The 6,000-nt window shown below is 41.3% G+C and overlaps 1 protein-coding gene across 7 annotated transcripts in view; it reads left to right on the top strand.

The window, feature by feature from the left end:
• Nucleotides 1-2,266: 2,266 nt before the first annotated feature.
• ARPP21 (cAMP regulated phosphoprotein 21) overlaps nt 2,267-6,000 on the top strand; it is a 185,764-nt gene continuing 182,030 nt past the window's right edge. For 4 of the 7 annotated variants that reach the window (XM_045006977.1, XM_045006971.1, XM_045006972.1 and 1 more), the window contains exon 1: nt 2,267-2,423. The gene's annotated coding sequence lies outside the window, so the exon portion shown is untranslated. Of the gene's footprint in view, nt 2,424-2,600; nt 2,620-6,000 lie in introns of those variants that run through there. The other 3 variants (XM_045006979.1, XM_045006978.1, XM_045006976.1) reach the window with 3 other exon arrangements.

Genomic DNA, 6,000 nt, shown 5'->3' with positions numbered 1-6,000 from the left:
TTCAACATCCTAATGCAGTCTGAGTTCTCACTGCTTCACTGGATAGCCTGCTAAGAAGGAAGTGGGCCAGTAGAAGTGCCAAAACTGGTTTGCTCCACTGGATACATGAGATGTGTCATTGTGCAGAATCAGGCCCTCTGTATTTACATGCAAAGTCGTATTAGCTCTAATAGACACTTGGTCTATAATAAGGCAGAGCAAACATTTTAAAAGTAAAGCCAAAGGGACTAAACCTGCCCTGTATATAAAACTTGAAAGCTTACTACCCCAGCATGAAAAAACACCTTTGCACTGTCATGAGGAACTATTCACCCTGATAAGGATTGTTTATCACCTTTTCTAAGCTATTTTTGTGTGAACTATGAGTTATATTTCACAGTGTAAGAATATGTTAAATAATGAAATTTAAAGTGGAAGGAGCCATACATTAATAGGAATAAGCCACATCAGGAGATGCATTAGAACTGTAGGGTTTTGGTGCACTTGGCTGAACGCCTCTGATCACTTCAGGCATGCACCAACAGTCGGCTAACGTACACCCTGTTGTGGCTCATTGCTTGTTATACTTGTACAGTACACTCTAATTTTAAAAGCAGGTGTTGGCTTCCAAGGGGAGAGCGATTCCCAGGGCTTCAGGATAATCTTTCATAAAGCAAATATTTTGCCCCTCGGTGTAGTTGTCTTCACTTGCCTTGTAAATTAGTTTTCTTACATTCGTGGTCATGGAGAATTGTATCTCGTGACAAAGGACTTTGTTTTAAAATACATAACTAAGAGTGCATTTTAAAACTATATTAGAAAAGCAATCTCTGTGTGTGCAAATTAGATTATCTGTATTGCTCTAGACAAAAGTGAACAGCATATTTCATACTATTTTACTTGTTTATGCTGTTTGCTTATTTCCTGTTTGTTTTTCATTTACAGGATTACTAATGACAGTTACTACTAGAGGCTTCTGTCTCCTTTCAGGTTATTGTAATATGGGGCATTGTACTATATACACGATTATTCACAGAGCATGCATTTCCAGCAGCTGAATTACTGGATCTGCTCTAAATGATCTATGGCTATTACAGCTGGAACTGTACAGTACAGCTATAATTTTGGTGCATATTAATAACCACCTAGCAAAGAGGTAAATGCCCTTTTCTCTGCTGGGGGCAGAATGAACGGCTGGATGTATTCAAGTGGGCAAACGGGGCTGCAATTGTCAAAAGGGTTGATCTTTTAGAAATGTTTCTCTCTGCTTTATTGTGTGCAGCAAAACTCTTCAAGAAATATGATCAAAGGAGAAACTAGCTGCAGCCCTGCAGAGGTGGGGGAGGGAGGAAAAGAGGGGATCATTCATGTGCCCCCTTTTCAGGGGGTTATCCCCCCCCCAACAACCTGCTGCAGTGTCTTTTTCCTCCACCAGCTCCGCTGATCAGTGTAGATGCTGTCAAATTTCACGGAGCAACACCACCAACAATAGTGATTAATCCTCCTCTCGCCAAACCTGCGCTAAACTGTCTACCAGCGTCAAGGGGCCACTTTTTTTTTTTTGGAGTGGGGTGGAGGGGTGCGGAAAGGAAGGGGGTGTGTGTGAGCCAAACCCAAGAAATTGCCAGAGATTAATGAGCCTTCTCCTTATTAGTGTGTCCGTGGGCTTTGTCTGCTTGGGGCTGGGCGGGGGGCAGCGTGAATGGCTGGCACAACGTGCAGGAAACACACACACACTACACACGCCGCAGCTCGGGCAGCGCCTCTCCCTCTCCGCGGCGTAAGGGTGAGGGCCTGGCGGGGGGGCACGACCCGGCCAATGGCAGCGGCCGCGGCGGAGTGGCTGGCGGCGGCGGCCGGGGGTCGAGCCAGCATGAGCCGGGGCAGCGCGCGGGGAGCGGAGCGGAGCCGGCGCGAGCAGAACGCGCTGCCTCGGGTCCCAGGCGCCGCGCGCCGCAGCGTGGGCGGGGAGAGGGAGAAAGAGAGGGAGCCTCGCGGGCGGGCAGCGCAGAGTGCGAGAGAGGCAGCGCAGAGGGGCCAGGCGGGCGGGCGAGCGGGGAGAGAGAGAGAGCGAGCACAGCCCGCGATAAGAGCCAGAGCCGGGGCTAGAGCGCGGGGACAGGCAGCGCAGGGAGGACAGACAGAGGGACCCATAAAGGGCAGGGAGAGGGCGGGACAGGCAGCGGCGCAGCAGAGAGAGGGAGACAGAGAGGCAGTGGGAGCCCGCTCGGCGAGTCAGGCAGCCCCACGCGCCCAGAGAAGTAGCGTCTCCTCCCGAGTAGCAAAGGGGGCGAGGCGGAGGAGGAGGCGGCGGCAGAGACCATGTCTTTCGGGAAGACAGCCACTGTACTGTAACAGCACCAGAGCTGCCGCCACATAAACACACACGCCAAAAAAGCCCCACACCACCAAGAAGCTGGGGGCAGATCCAGGGTGCTGGCAAGGTAAATCCAAAACGCTGTGGGCATCCGTGTGCTGTGTGTTCTTTGTTGTTACGATGTTGTCTTCCCCCACCCCACCCCTCGCATGTGTTTTCTGTCATTTTGTTGAAACCATCCTCGCCCTCCCCCAAATTTTTAATTTTTGAGGTCAGCAGTGGCTTAAGTGTTGGAGATCGAAGAGCAGAGAAATAGAACAAAGGTTCGTGTTTATTGCATACAGTATGCAATGATCTATGGTCACTTCAAGGCTCTTTCTTTACGATGTGATATTTACAACATTAGATTCATATTTTAGTGGCAGGGGGGATATTGGTTCTGAAATTGCTAGACTGGTAACTGAGTATTGCACAGGAGCACTGTAATATCTAGGTTTTTACACAATAAAATATGAATTTGCCATTAAAAGGACTTTTTAAATTTATTTCTTGATGTTGTATGTAGTGTTGTACCTTGTGTAGAGTTCACATGGAAAGATATGGACAGATGTTTAGAAAGTTTTCCTGGTGAGGTCGGACACATTTCTGATAGCTAAATATAAAGTGGATGCTATATGCAGTGTTATTATTCAGACCATAAATGTTTCATTTGCGTTGCACAATAAATAACAGATGGCAGATAATTTAAGAATTACATTAAAACTGGGGGGAATACAAACGTGAAGATGACCGAGGTGGTAATAGGTGCTGCAGGATCTTTCAGGGGCATTGTTTTATGGTAGGGCATTTTGGGTAATAGTAATTGTCCAATTTTAGTAAGTTAAAATAATTAGCCCCAGTCTGCTTTTCAGAAATTGAATTCAACCTTATAGGGAAATTTCAAATAGCAATTTAAATAAGAAATACAGAAAGACGTAGTCATTCTAACAACTGTTTTAGTAATCAAAGCTTTAAAACTTACCTGTGAAAATTAATGAAAAAATTGGGATAATTTTTGCATTACCTTTGCTAGAAGGAAAAACATTTGGGACGGTTTAATACTTGAGTATTACTGGATAGTAATTTTGTTTGGCAAAACATGTACCATGTGCTTTGTTAGCATCATTATTTTATAATATTGTGATCATGCAAGAGAATAATAGTCTGGAAGCCATACGTTTAATGTTAATTTTTTTAGCAGTTTACCATGTTCATAAACAGTGAATGTTACTGTGCTATTAAAATTTTGCATATTTGAATGTGTATTGTTTCAACTGCATTGTTTATAGATATAAACAAGGCATGTACTCATTCTGTGCACCCATTCTTGTGCAACTTTGTTAATGTTGTTGTTATTGTTATTTATTTTACTTACTGTTTCAACCACCTGGAATATCCCCACATTTCTGGTTCATGTTTCTATAGGGTCTGTTGTCTCCCTGCTCCCCAGGTGTATACATTGCTTTTTTTTTTTAAATGCATCCCAGTGTTACTGTAACATGACAGTCCTGTAAACATATCGAGTAATGAAACCAAATGAGCAGATATCAACACAGTAGGTGGTTTGATTTGCCGCTGTGATGCTTCTGACACTGCACTTAACTAGATGTATGAATCAATATGTATTTCTCTTACAATCCTCCAAAATTGTCTTTGCAAATTTTAACCAAGTACAAAGAATTAAAGTTAGTTGTTGGGGTGGAGAGGAGGGGAAAATTGTTAAGCTGGCCTTCAACTTTTCGGTCACGTAATTTAACTGCACACTAATTTTTGTTTTAACAGTCTTCATCATGGATCAAGGCAAGTTTGTGTGCACAATTAGGCTTGCAAATTACTTATCTCACCTTGACTTTGCCTCTCAGTTCCCAACTGAGCATGGTTACCTTGAGAACTGTGGCATTAGCACTGTTAGAGCATGCTCCGCTTGGGAGTTTGGGTGTGTTCTATTTTTAATGCTATTTAATGAAGAAGCTCCTCACTCTGCAATGAAGGAAGCATAATGGAAGAGCAGAGCAATGATTGGTTATGGATACTGCAAAAGGAAAATTGCAAAGGTAAAGGTGGACAATGGGATATGGTGATTATTATTCAAATCCTTTCAATATATTTATATTAGTCTAAGATAAAATGAAAATTCAATTATAACAAAAAGCTGATTGAGTTGATGTTTTAAATAAACCCTTTTGGGGGGGGATGGTCTAAAAAGAATTTTTAAAAAATAAAAAAGTACCTTAAAAGTTGTAGAAGACGTAAACGGTGGATAGAAATTGTTGTTTTACGGAACTATTGATTAATCTGTATATTCTGACATTATACAAAGATATCATCTAAAGAAAATTATCCCATTTTGATGCAGATCATTTCATGGTGAAATGTTTAATGATGAAATAACATTATTATAAGAAATATTTTTAAATGTACATGTTTTCTTGTGAATTTAGTGCTCATTTCTATTGTTTAAATGGTGTACATTTTATGGCGATAGCAGTCAGAAGCAGAAGTTTCTGAGTTTTTCTGCCTTTCAGTACTTAAAAGTTGTTTCAATGAATACCACATAGCATGTAATATTTTCAGAAAGCAAACAACTCTAAACCTCTAGTGATATATGTGAGGAAAAGAAAATACCTATAGATTTTATTACAGTGAATAGCAGTATGCAAATATATGTCTAGATACTCTTTTTTAAAATGCTTTTCTTTATGGGGAAGTGTTCCATAAATCTGTAACCAAAAAAATATTCATTGGCTGTTTGCAGCAATCCACGTATCCATTGTATAAAGAGGCTAGTCCTTGATTAAAGATGTTACATATAAAATAATTTTGTTCTCCTGCTACTGTCCCTACAGTATTACAAAATATTGGTCTAAGTAATTTTTAGGGTCCAGTCCTGCAAACATTCGTGTAACTAGTCCTTATATCTGTGTAGTCCTGGTGATTGCCTTGGAGTTAAGTATGCAAGTAAGGGATATTCACTTGAGCAAGGATTTGTGAGATCAGACCCTAGGAAAAGAAGTGACATAGACAATATAAAGAACAGAATTAAATCAATGAGAAAATTAACACAATTCTCATTGTAGGAAATAACACAACTATAGTACAAAAGAGTCTTTGAACCTTGACTCGTGCAGAGTAATCAGACACCAAACTGAGCTTGCTCTAAGGATGCAAGTTATCCCAAAGACATCAATGGGACTACTTGCATGAGTAAGGCAAGCACAAGTTGGCCTAAAAAAACACTAATATGGGGTAGCGAAAAAAGAAAACTTAAAGGATATAAGAAGTTTTAAACTACAATGTATTCTTGGTTTCCACACAGTTAGAGTGTAATATGGTTTAATCAAGTATTTTAGCTTAGAATTATGAGTAAAAAGGAACACTAATTCAAGAATCACTTTCTCATAGAGTGTAATCTTGAGTTCCTTGTGCACACAAAGCTCCCAGTACATAGAAGGACTGCGGGATCTGGTCCAAAGGTTGCATCAGTGTCACAAATACCGGGATGAATCTTTAGCTGCTGTAAATTGGTGTAGCGCCATTGACTTTAGTAGAGCTGTGTTGATTTGCACCAGCTGATGATCTGGCCTGCCATTTATAATGTACCAGATTCTACTATCCAGACTCACATTGAGTAGCCGCTTATTCCATGAGTAGCACCATGGATTTCT

This window comes from Mauremys mutica, chromosome 2, assembly GCF_020497125.1.
Source record: "Mauremys mutica isolate MM-2020 ecotype Southern chromosome 2, ASM2049712v1, whole genome shotgun sequence".
NCBI lineage: Eukaryota > Metazoa > Chordata > Testudines > Geoemydidae > Mauremys > Mauremys mutica.
The sequence above is the reverse complement of the archived record's forward strand: the minus strand, read 5'-3'. Positions and strand labels throughout refer to the sequence as shown.